The following is a 13084-nucleotide window of genomic DNA, read 5'->3' on the forward strand; positions in this document are numbered from 1 at the left end:
CTACTTAGGTATCAGTGGCCAGCCAGGTGGAGATCACAGGCTGTACAATACTGATAAATTATGTAATTCACAGAGATACGTTGATAAATATTAATGTTTTATATTTTATTAAAAATACAGATATATACTTTGTTTCATACGTTAAATGTAACAATATTTCTGTATATATTATATAAGCATAGTATATATAATTCAGTATATACAATATATAATAAGAGTGTCAGACCACGGAGGAAGAATTGAAACAGGAATTTCCTTTAGTACTTTCTTATATTAATACATCTTCAGAGCGAACCATTCCTTCTGAAGATGTATTAATATACGAAAGTACTTAGAGCATTCTATTGTGGTTTTAATATTGAACAATTATACATATACAAAACAGACAAATCAGGTGTCCGAAATAGTAAAAATATTAGTGTGCGATGTGATCAATGTAAGGGGGATATTGGGTGTGCCTCGTATCCCCTACAACAACAAGAAGTTCGAGAGCGATGAGGCCGCCACCTACTAGCTTCAGGATGTCGTCGAATCTAAATCAACAATATACTACCGCCGCTACTTTCTCGGAAACGTAAGTACCTGCCGCTTTACTTCTCTCACCCTGCCTAGCCTGGCCTGGCCTGACCTGGCCTAGCCAGACCTGACCAGACCTGATCTGGCCTAGCCTTACCTAGCCTAGTCTGACCTGGCCTAGTCAGACCTGACCTGGCCTAGCCTTACCCAACACTAATCACCACACGTGACAGCCCAAACGAATCGCAAATAAGTACACGTAACAAGTCATATGCCCGGACACTCTTTCACCTTGGGGACTGAGTGGTAACTATTGTATAGAAGAGCCGGCTCCCTGAGAGTAGTAAGAGGGCGTGATAAGAGGCTAACGTGTGGTCTTGAAGGAAGTCGATAAAGCAGACAATTTTCAAAAGGAAGGGCAGCATAACGAGCAGACAGGAATGGACAGACAGTCGGTTATCCCATAATGTGTAATACGCCCCGCACGGCATGGGTGGAGTGGGGGGGGGGGGGTTGTAGCAGGGCACAGTATGGTGATGGTGCGGGTGAAGTACACACCCACTGAATTCCTGCCATCAATAATTGTTTTCATAACCATTAGAACAATGGCATCTCTCCAGCCACCATCCTTCCACTGACCCCCTCCTCTGGTCCTCCACCTCAGACAATAACCCCCCCACACCCCCTCTCCCTTCCAGACATCAGCATGTCAAAATCAGTACCATAATGTGTTTAAACTATTTAAACTAAGTCATTGTGTATCTCAAGGTATCTTAATTCATTTGAAAGTGTACATGTGCATTCGTTCATATACTCGCCTAATTGTGCTTGCTGGGGTTGAGCTCTGGCTCTTTAGTTCCACCTCTCAACCGTCAGTCAACAGGTGTACAGGTTTCTGAGCCTATTGGGTTCTATCATATCTACACTTGAACCTGTGTATGGAGTCAGCCTCCACCACATCACTTACTAATGCATTCCATTAGATATAATCATATATGATTACACATAATCATAATCATTCTATACACATAATCATATATGTGTACGTCAACGTATACATACATGCGTATATATACCTCATATTAAAATACTGATAAACGAATGACCATGAACAAATTCATTTATAATTGTAGCATTATATATAATTTTAATAGACTAATTACGTGTTTATACATTTGAATGGTCCAGACAGGTGGCCAGCCTTGGACATATACACTTCTGGTAGGCACAATGACCTCATGTTAGACCCTTGATAGATTATGTGAGAGAGAGAGAGAGCTGGGGCAGGGAGGTGTGTGCCCCAGGGAGATAATCCATGCCCATGCCCCGCCTCGAGGTCAGTTCTCGAGTCACACCAAGAATAACAATCGAGCAAGTTGTCCTGACCAGGATGTGGCATATTAGGGAGGGTTGAGGAATAGGAAGCCTGTCTGATAGGGCTCTTGGCAAGCAGCTCTCCCTCAGTCTACCTATCTATATGGAAGAAATGTATCTAGGCCCTCCTCCCCCCTGCCTATTCTCTCTCCCCCACCTTTCTTCCTTCATTTCCTCCCTCCTTCCCTCCCCCTCACTGGTGAGAGAGTAGGAGTGTGAGAGTGGTTAGAGAACTCGTAGTTCTCACGCTCGTGAAATTGTCTGCGACCCTGGAGGAGTAGAGCGGAGGGGGGGGGGGGGTGAAAGTAGGTGACGATGGAGGAGTAGAGGGGAGCATTATATGCAGTGAACGTAGGTGTCTATGGAAGAGTACATCATAGAGGAGGGTGAAAGGAAGGTGACGATGGAGGAGGAGAAGGGAGGGGGTGTGAAGGTAGGTGATGATGGAGGAGTAGAGGGGAGGAGGGGGGCAAAGGTAGGTGTCTATGGAAGAGTACATCATAGAGGGGGGTGAAGGTAGGTGGCGATGGAGTAGAGCAAATGGGGTGGGGGTTGAAAGTAATCCTGAGTTTAATTTTTTACTTATATATAGTGTCACCTCGGCTTACGAATGAATATTTATGAACTTTTCGGGTTACGAGCCTAATTTCTTCGAAAAATTTGAATCGGGTTACAAACTTTGCCTCGGGAAAGGAGTTTGTTGATATACGTATGGGCTGACCTAGCGCGTGGTGGCATGGTGATCGCGCCTCAGTTTACCAGTGTCTCCTGCCTAGTAAGTATCGCGCCTGAATTCTTTGTAAAGCATTACATTTGTTTTGGGATTTTTGGCTATTTGAACATAAAATTTGTTATGATATATCTTGCCATGAGTCCCAAGAAAGCCAGTGGTAAGGTTCAAGCCAAGAAAACACATGTGAGAATGACCATAGAGGAAAAACAAGAGAGCATTCATAAACATCAAAATGGTGCACAGGTTGTTGAACTAGCAGGCAGTACAACAAATCTATGTCAACAATATGCACTGTACTTGCTAAGAAAAAGGACATTATGAACATTAAAGTGGCAAAAGGCATATCAACAATCCCGAAACAAAGAACACAAACACTTGAGGATGTTGAAAAGTTTTTATTAATTTGGATACACAACAAAGAGTTAACAGGTGATAGCATTTCAGAGGCCATCATTTGTGAGAAACCAAGGCATTTGCATGAAGACCTTTTAAAGAAAACCCCTGGAACGAGGGGGAAAAAGATGAATCAAGTTTGAAAATGTGAAAAGTTTGTGTGACAATAGAGCCTCGTGGAAAACTTTTGCTGTGGTCATTACCTGGTGGAATGCACCCAGGATGGAGTATCAGGGCTATACATCTTTTAAATCATAAAAGTAATAAACATTTCCCATCAACCTTGCAAACCATATTAACCTATTTTCATGTATTTCCCCCATGTGCATTTTAACAAAGTTACTAAATTGCCTTTATCATTCTGTAAAATTTCAATTACAGTATACTGTATATAATTTTGTTAGTATAAATGGACTGAATATTCTGAAATCACTATTAATTTTACAATTTCAGATTCAAAGGTGGTCTGGACACCCAATTTGGTCAGACAGGTGAAGAGAGGATTTAGGATAGTTCGAAGAGATGAAGATGGTCACAATTGTGTTTGAAGAGGCAAACGCCCCCCTTTGCTCCTGACATTATGTTCAGCCTATTGACCCCTGCACACCTAACACAAGGTAGGTTGAAAACTCCTCCTTCATGTCATTGGTTCATTAGCCAGAAACTTAGGGCCCATGCAGGAATATCCCTAAAAAAAAAAAAGTGGCCCCAACAATGCATCCTCCAAGTCTGGAGGATGAGCAGGAGCATTGTCGAGAAGCAGGCCCTTTAGTGTCAAACTTTTCTCTTGCAGATATTTTTTGATGGCAGGGCAAACCACTCTACATCACAGTTTTTCTGCACGTTATATATTTTTTAAAACTCTTGGATTTTCGGAATGATACACGAGCAAGGGTTTAATTTTCAAATCGCCACACAGCACAAGAGTTAGCCTATCCAGACACAAGTTAGCCCAAGTTAGCTTGTGTCCGGGCAGTGACGTCTCCTCTTGGGTAATGTATGTCCTCTTCGGCAATTTTTTCCAGAATAGCCATGTCTCCTCACAATTAAACACTTGTTGTGGAATATATCCATCAATACAGTATCTACAAAATCTTCAAAATCACGAACAAATCTTTCAGCCCCTACTTTGTCTGAGCTGGCACCCTCACCATGCCTCACAACACTATGAATACCACGTCTTTTTTCAAAATTTCTCAAACCATCCCCTACTCACCTTAAACTCTTTCGTATCTGCAAAACTCGTTCTAGGGGTTTTCTTTATAAGATCTTGCATGAAGATTTCATTGTTGACCAAACCACACACTGGAAATTGAATAGACGACGACATTTCGATCCGTCCTGGACCATTATAAAGTCGATTGTGATGAGATGAGGGAAGCAAGAGCATTAAGTAGGCAAGAGAGAGAGGTGAGGAGATGGCAAGTATGTACGTATGTACATGAATAAAACATGTACATATTTATACATAACGTGTGTAAATAGTGTAATAAACACAATAACAGTATTTTGGGAGGAGGAATGTTGGCGAGTAATGTGTTGGAGGAGGGAGGGAGGACTGGCAGGGTGTGGCAGCTCACTCATGTTTTTTGGGCTCACCATACCAACATAGTGGATCGTTATGGTGAATACATACGTAGATGGGTATATACAATGTGTGTATATAGTGTAATAACAGCAAAAACACTGTTTGATTGTAGAATATGTCGCATATATGAGGCCCATAATTTTGAGCATAGCGATGTTCTATACTTTGAATTATATAAATTCCACAAATTACACACTTTTAAATAATATTACAGCAAAAAAAAAGAAGAAATGAATGAGAAACTTCAAAATAATTGCGCAACATTTTATTCGCAGCAACTGCCGTCGCACGGGGTGGTGGGGCCGACAGACCCCCATCGCTCCAACGCTCAGCGCCCATAATTTGCTCAACTTCCCAGCTCCATCGCAGCTAAAGTAAGTCACATACAATATTTTTTGTTTAGTTTCCCCGTGATCAGACTCTGCATTTTAACAATATAAGAAGAGAAAAAAAATTTTTGGAAAGAATTTATTTCTTGTGCACCAGGGTGTTATTTGGAGACAGAGCAGTTCAGTGGTTAACTACTAAATTTTTTTTTCTCCCACACACGCACCCCCCTAGGAAGCAGCCTGTAACAGCTAACTCCCAGATACCTATTTACTGTTAGGTAACAGGGGGTCATCCCCTTTTGTACAAAGAATCTGCTAAAGCTTTTAGGGCTAATCTTTGACACTCGTTTGTCTTTGTCGCCCCATATTTTTTACGTCCGAGTTGAATGCTCTAAGGCCCTTAACTAACTTTAGGTCATGTCCCATACTTCTTGGGGAGCTAATCGACACTGCTCCTCTCTTTACATTCCTCTCTCGTTCTGTCTAAACTCGATTATGGCCCTGTTTACTCGTCTGCTTCTCCTTCTACCCTTCACCATCTGGACACACTGCATCATACTGGGTTACGGCTCAGCTCTGGTACCTTTCCTTCGACACCTACCCTAAGCCTGTATGTTGAAACTGGAGTCCTGTTTCTACAGGATCGCCATGATCGCTACTGTCTTCTCCACCTTGCACGGTCCTTACAGCACCCTCACTCTTGCTTATGTCATGCCTTGACCTTTACCCATCCTGTGGTTCCTGTTCCCCTTCACCGCCTATCTCTTTCTGTACGGTTGTCTCTCTTACAAAATGCTCTTTCAGTTTGTGTTACCAATATTTCCCCTCGTGTCATTCCGTCTTTGCCCCTATGGAGGGGTCCCCGTTCCTAAATTCTGTAAGCCTTGACCCACATGACTAAATCTTTTACCCCTCCTACAGTTCTAAATCACCTTTTCCTTGAACACTTTTCTTCACACTTCCACTCTATTTCCGTCTTCACCAATGGGTCTTAAGTCTGCAGACGGTGTAGGCTACTCTGTTGTTTTTCCTGACTGCACCTTTGTGTCTCCTGCCTCCGGAGACTAGCATCTTCATGGCAGAACTTTATGCTATTCTCTATGCTCTTCATCAACTCTTTTCTCGCTGTCAATCCTCCTCTGTGTTTGTAGTTGACACTTGCAGTGCCCTCATGGCTCTAGAATCCTTTAATCCAGTCCATCCTTTGGTAGTTGAAATTCAACATTGGCTGTTTCTTATCTCCAGTAGATTTAAGACAGTGGAATTTCGCTGGATTCCCACCCATATTGGTGCGTTCTTAAATGAGCGTGCGGACACTGCCGCTAAGGAAGCTATCCGCACCTGTCTCATCTCCCGTAAAGGTATTCCTTATTATGACTTTTACCCAGTTATTCATTTCCCCATTCTTGTCCGTTGTCAGGGTTGTTGGTCTTCTGTTACTGGTAACAAATTGCGTGCTCTTAAGAGTAGTGTGTTCCCGTGGCTTTCCTCCTACCACCGTAACCAGTGGTGGGAAACAGCTCTGGCGAGGTTGTATATTGGTCATACACGTTTAACTCACGGGCACTTAATGGAGCGCTGCCCTGCTTCTTATTGTCCAAACCGTTGTCTCTACATGTCCTGACTTCCAGGACTTACGTGTCTTGCTTCCCGACCATCCCTCACTGTCAATTGTCCCTCGATAAAATTCTTGGTAAATTCAATACCTTTGATATTGTTCGCCGTATGCGTTTTTGTTCTTGTATTGGCGACGTTAGTGATATTTAGCGCACTATGATTATCCCACACATTTGATGGTTTGATAATTACTGTACTGTACAGTACTTTGGTTTGGAATGTATCAAATAAAGTTGTTTCATGTACAGTATTCAAATGTGTGAGAAAATCCACTGGGGCTGTGAGATGAAGCGAACCTGTAACAAAGGCATTGCCAGTTGCATACTCTACCACCACTGATGGTAAAAGTCTTACAACTGGATATCTTGTGTGACGGGTTATGGTATCACAGCTATACTGAACCAAGATGGTATGACTCTCCCTCACATAAATGAAAGAAATGCTGCTATTGGCCTTGCAGTGTGTAAGTTGCAGGTGGAAACAAATGAAAATTATCAAATAAATAATTAAACAATTTACTGAAATAGTAATGAACAAAAATAACACATGACAATACTTGACTATCATGTAATGCAAAGGTGAACAAGTTAGTATGACCTTAAATGCAAAAAATAAACTATAAGCAATGAATAAAAGTATGAAGATATACTGGTGTTCTGAAGACAGCTACCATACCACCATGGCATCAGTCACATGATGTTGGCTGGAAGTGGACGACGGGTTAGAGACACCAAGGTGATCCTAGAGCACTAAGGGAGAGATTGCCTCTCCAGGGAGGCAGCGCTCTTTATATAGTCCGGCGGTGATGACTCATCCAGTGTCAACACGAGGTGGACATCTGGTCAACTAGCAAACTGCTCGTTGTGGCTGGCGGTGCCTTTGTGTTGAGCTGTACCACTGTCAGTTGAAGGCGGCTAACTGCTTGTTTGTGGGGACAAACTGCCAGTTAGCAGTGGCGCCCGGCTTGCCTCTGAGTCGTACCAGGCCGTGCCAGGCCCTGGGGGGTATGGAGAGGTGGCAGGACTGATGACTCTTCTGGGCTGGTGTAGATGTATACTTCCAGTGCAGAGGCATTGAAGGTGAAGGGAAAAGGCAGTTCCACTGCTATGCAGGGGATTCACGTGACACTTGTGAAGCCACAGAAAGTCTGGAGGCCCTACTGAAGCCAGTCCAAGTCTTAAATAAAACCCCTGAAGTACGCCGGTGAAGGGTAAAGTGAAGGGTGAAGCAAGACCGTATGCCCCAACTTCAGGCACACACAGAAAATCACGTTTTGGTCCCGCCTCTCAACTGTGTATTTGAAGTTGGGGCGTATGGTGTTGAACTGCTTCAGCCTTCACCTGAGTGCTTGTAGGTCTTACGTAAGACGTTGACTCAAGGAGGGGCCTCAAAACTTGCTGTGATTTATGGGGAAATCCGGTTGTAAGACTTTTACAAAGTCAGTAATATACTGTGGTAGAGTATGCAGCTGCCAGTGCCTTGGGCAAGGGTTTACGTCGCCTCACAGCTCCAGTGGATTTTCTGCTTGGTGTATATCAGGTTGTGATTTTGTGTGTGTACCGTATTGTTATGATCGCCGTCTGATAAGTCCTTTCTGGCCTCAAGAGTCATTTTTACCCACCTAGAAAGATTGCAGATGGCCAAAGCAGTTATTTAAGTTAAGAAGGGACAAGTCTTAAACAGAATTTTGCATAATATTTGACTGTAAAGGGGTAAATTGAGGTAGATTGAAAAACAAAATGGTGAACCGGGCAGGCGGTACTCACAATTAGGCGAGTACACTTGGGAACTTTTAAAGTGCAACCAAACATGCTTTAGGCTCTCACAACAAGAGGTGAGTGGTGGTGGCTCAGGTGCTCAGCCAATCAGAGCACCTAAGGAGGGAGGGCAGGAGTGAGAGGGGGGAGGTATGTGGAAGTTTGGTGACAGTTGTGTGTAGTTTGTTCATCTTCATTGTAAGTTTCATGGCTTGGTGTGCATTTCCCTAGTAAGTTTAATTAGGGAAAAATTCAGGCGTTTGATTTTTTAAATCAACTTTTTAAATGTTGAGTTGTTAAAGCCTCAAAGTGCATGGAGTTGGTTTGGGAGTATGGCATCCTCATGCTGTTGCGTGCTCGCGTGAGGTAGCAAAGGTGATGTAAAGTTGTGGGGTGTACATGCTTGGGACGTCCTCTCTCGGGATGGCTGGTGTTAGACCTGTGTGTTTGTCGGTTGTTGAAAAGCCGTCATCCTTTGCTGTTGTGGTATTGATTTTACATTGTTCATCTTGTAATTAATACTGTAGTGCGATATCTAGGGCTACCATTTGTAGGTTTAAAATGTCTAATACAAACAGTTGTCCAATGAGTTTTAATAGGAAATATCATCCACCAAGCACCATTGTACAATTATATTAATTGATAGTATATGGTTTGTGCAGAACTGCTTAGAATGATCTTTAACACTTGGCTATATTGGTCATGTCAAATACCTGCACGGTGAATGCTCAAAGACCCTTTCTTTATTCAGTGTTGTCACATACCTCATGGGGGTATGGATAGGCAAACACTCATTCGGTTAAACTTGCCTTGTAGTACTTTCAGAGCTCAGTAATTTGGAATCTGGTTAGCACTTTCCAAATAAATTGACCTTTAAAGTGAATTCCTATTTAGGTTTAAAACATTATACCGAATGAGAAAGTCGGATTATATAGCCGAACACCAGAAATGTTGTTATTCAATTTGGTTGCCTAAAGCACATTCAAGGACTACACATTACATGGCATTCCAGGATTCCTCTATACCTTGCCCTATGCTGTAAACATTGCCACAACCCTGTGTTTTATTGATTTAAATGGCCACAGGGAGGTATACAACACTGCAGATTATGATGTCATTAGTTATCCACTGTGCTGACAAGTGGGCTGACTGATGTTCGTTGACACCTGTATCGTGCTTCAATTTAATCGCCAGGAGATCACCCTCTCACTAGACTCGTCTGTAGGAAGTACAGTATAGTATCTCAAATTACCTTGGATCATAAATAGCATAAGATTTGGGGGTAGGAGAGGGTTGCAGTGTTTGTCATGGCTCTCAGTTGTTCCTGGTATTAGGCAATTTAGTTCTGGAATCATTTTTGTTGGCCAATGTTAAACTTTTTCGAAAGTAGATGTTTTTCTGAAAGGGAAGGGGGAGGGGAACCTCTATGCTTGGATACAGTTATCTAAGTGAATACTTAGATTTATACAGTAGAATAACTACCTTCTTTTCCTTAGTCAAAAAGGTTGCTTGTTTATTTCTAGGGACTTGTATTTTCTTTTATTTTTAACTGCAGCAACTTTCAGTGAATGATAGATTCTTACTGAAAGGACCTTTACTTCATTGTTGTTGCTTTATGGTCATCTCATTGTGTGCAGGGATTCCGCGAAGCTTTTGGGGTTAGTCTTTGACACTCGTTTGTCTTGGTCAGCCCATATCTCTTGCCTCCGAGTTGAATGCTCTAAGGCCCTTAACCTCCTTAAGGTTTTGTCCCATACTTCTTGGGGAGCGGATAGGCACTTTGGTGCCTTCTTTTGGTAATTACCTTACCTTCATTGTTGTTTCATTTTAATGTGGTAGTTGTGATATGGATTGTTCTGGCTCACGTGCAAGGTCTTGGATTTTTTTCTGTTTTATATTAAGAAATTGCCAGTCTTGTTACTATTTGTAGAGTTAGAGATCTGCATTAAGGCCTCAATATTATATTCTTTATTTTTTTTATAACATGTTATCAGCAATTTTTGTGGTTGGTAATATTTAGATTAATGTCAGTGATGTATATGACAAGGGTTAAGACCTTGTGGTATGACTATTTTTCCCCAGTCATTTCTTTAACAAATGAAAGGGTCCTCATAACCATTCTTTTGTCCTTCCTACCATGTACCTGTTTGTTGCTTCTTGGTCTTTCATTTGGTACTTTGGGTATTAAAACAATGGCCTTTGGTAATGTTGCAATTACCATTTCTAAAAAAAATGAGCAGGTTCATTAGGCAGGGTTTGTTTTTAGCAAACAGTTTTACAAAAAAAAAATTCCATTCCTTCAGGACCTTGCAGATGTTAGGTCAAACTAATTGACAGTAATCTGTTGTGCCCTTTCAAACGATGGTTTTAATCTAGGTAAAATATTTCAGAATATTTGAAGTTTGGCAGACAAATCATTTAAGAGCATTGATTAAATTTAAGTTACCAAAGACTTTGTGAAAACCATGTTGTATAGATGCTTCAGTGTCACTTTTCTAATGTTTTGCAAATTTAACAATGATCTTTAGTTAATTTAATTATAATTTGTACAAAGCTTAGGTGTTGCATAGCTTTAAATTTACTTTCAAATATGAAAACTAAGATATTGACTAAAGTTTCTTCCACTTTAATATTTCAGACTAATTTGCAATATTTGTTAGGTTATGTAAATTGAATAGGTAGTCTTTTACATTTTTTCAATGCATTTTGCATGCACCTATGTAACAAGTTACAAATAGGTGTAAATTTTACCAAGTATTTATTTTCAAAGTAAAAAAATTTCAGATGTTTAAACATTGCATCAATAGTAGTAAATAATTTCCAGCATAATTTCAGGATAAGGTATATAAAGTAGTTTCATTAAAATTTTTATTTAATAAGTTTTACATATAGTATTTATAATATATCTAATATTTATTACTGTTTCAGGTTGTGGGACATGCTCCTAGATGAACAGAAGATCCAAAAGGCCAAGACAACTCCAGAGACAATCACCTGTAAAAGAAAAATAAACATTAAACAGAGACACTACTTTTATTATCACCAATGCCTAATAATAAGCCAAAAAAAATCCTAACACCCAATCTTTTAAGATTGGCTCAGCAAGGCCTATCCCTTCCTCTGATTTTAGTGCAGAGCTTGTTCCCTGAATGGGTGCATTACATCCACCACTTTAGTGCCATCAACACATTGTACATATGCTTTACTGGAAGCACTGTACAATGCATGCCAGGCACTAAAGTTTTAGATGCATCCACCCATTCAGCAAACAAGCCCTGTGAGAATTAACAATGTAACCATTGTTAAGGGTCCCTAAACCTATGCAAATCTAGTCCATCTATTAGATGGGTAGTAGAGCAAAGCTCTGAAAAAGCCAAGCCAGGGAAATCTGCAGGACTGCCTGGTCCCCTTTTATGACATGGGGTAGGATCAGTACAAACTGCATCATCCCCTGTGGGTTGTAACAGTAGGACATGGTTACACACCTATAAATGGACTAGATAAGAGAATTAAGATTAGGTCATTGATATAGCTAAAACATCAAACTCACCCACTTTTGTAGATTTCCTTTTGCAGAGTAAAGGAGCCTCACTCCAAGCCAGTCCATGCATCATAATCACTTTCACCTGAAAAATATGTCAACAAATTAATTTCAGATTTAAAGCCAATCTTGCTTTACTTTTCAAATTAGCATTCAGTACTTTACAAATTCAGATGGAAAAATTTTCTTTAAGGAATTTACCTTTCCTACATATTCTAGTAGCAGTAGTAAAGATCTAATTTAGCAATATAAATATATATGCCATCAATTTGCCAAGTTTCAGTAAATGTCATTTGAAAAACTATCCACAACTGCACTTCAATGGCAATTTACATTTATCTTTAGCCAATGCTATATTGTTTAAGTTATTACTATTTTTTTTACTTTTATGCAAATCTATTCAGATTAACCTTTACTACAACTCACCTGATTCTGTTTAAGCAACTGACAGAGGGACTTCTGGACTTTCCAAACCACATTCTGGGAAACTATATAAATTTAAAACCAAGCTAAAGTAAACATTGAATATTTTTTTTTCCTTTCAAGGGAAAAATACAATCACTTAGAACAAAACTTCCTGCCATTAACTTTATTTGACTCATGATTACCCTTAACAGTTATACATTTGTAGATTAAAGCTTATTTAACAAACATTTAATGTTAACTAAAGATTTACATTTCATTAAAATTATTAATAAAACACCCTCAACTATGCTGTTTAAGATCTAATGCCCCACATTACAATTTTCACAATTTCAACATGCCATTCTATTCAACACATTCCTGAAAGGACGAAACTTGCAGATATGGTACCCACTAGCCTAAGCCTAGACTTCCATACCCTAATATTTAATAGGTTTTTAGCAATTAACTACTTACTGTAGATCTGCAAGTATTTTCCTGCAGCTCTTTGTTGCCAGGACCTTCCACAACCTGTCATGTTAATAGTAAATATTACTAAAAAGTTATTTGCATAGCAATGTTATTTTGTTCATACCTGTACCACCAGTTTAACAGTTGCCGTTTTAAATGGCACACCAAGTATCTTTGTCCCATCTTTAATTACAAACAAAGCTATAGTCATTTCAAGTCAACATCTGGAACATTACAAACAAACTTTAATTTAACAACCATGTATAGCATTTGAATAAAAGCAATACAAAATTTATATATACAAATTATTCTTTTGCAACCACTGCTTGCTACTAGGGGGACAAATTTATTCTGTTGAATTAT

The 13084-nt window shown here is 40.1% G+C and overlaps 1 long non-coding RNA gene across 1 annotated transcript; it reads left to right on the forward strand.

The window, feature by feature from the left end:
* The first annotated feature begins 376 nt into the window (after nucleotides 1-376).
* LOC138355551 (uncharacterized) lies at nucleotides 377-11332 on the forward strand. The gene is made up of 4 exons (XR_011223964.1): nucleotides 377-574; nucleotides 3470-3633; nucleotides 4880-4978; nucleotides 11236-11332. It is a non-coding gene; the product is annotated as an uncharacterized lncRNA (long non-coding RNA).
* Nucleotides 11333-13084: the final 1752 nt, after the last annotated feature.

The sequence above is a fragment of the Procambarus clarkii genome, chromosome 68 (genome assembly GCF_040958095.1).
Source record: "Procambarus clarkii isolate CNS0578487 chromosome 68, FALCON_Pclarkii_2.0, whole genome shotgun sequence".
NCBI lineage: Eukaryota > Metazoa > Arthropoda > Malacostraca > Decapoda > Cambaridae > Procambarus > Procambarus clarkii.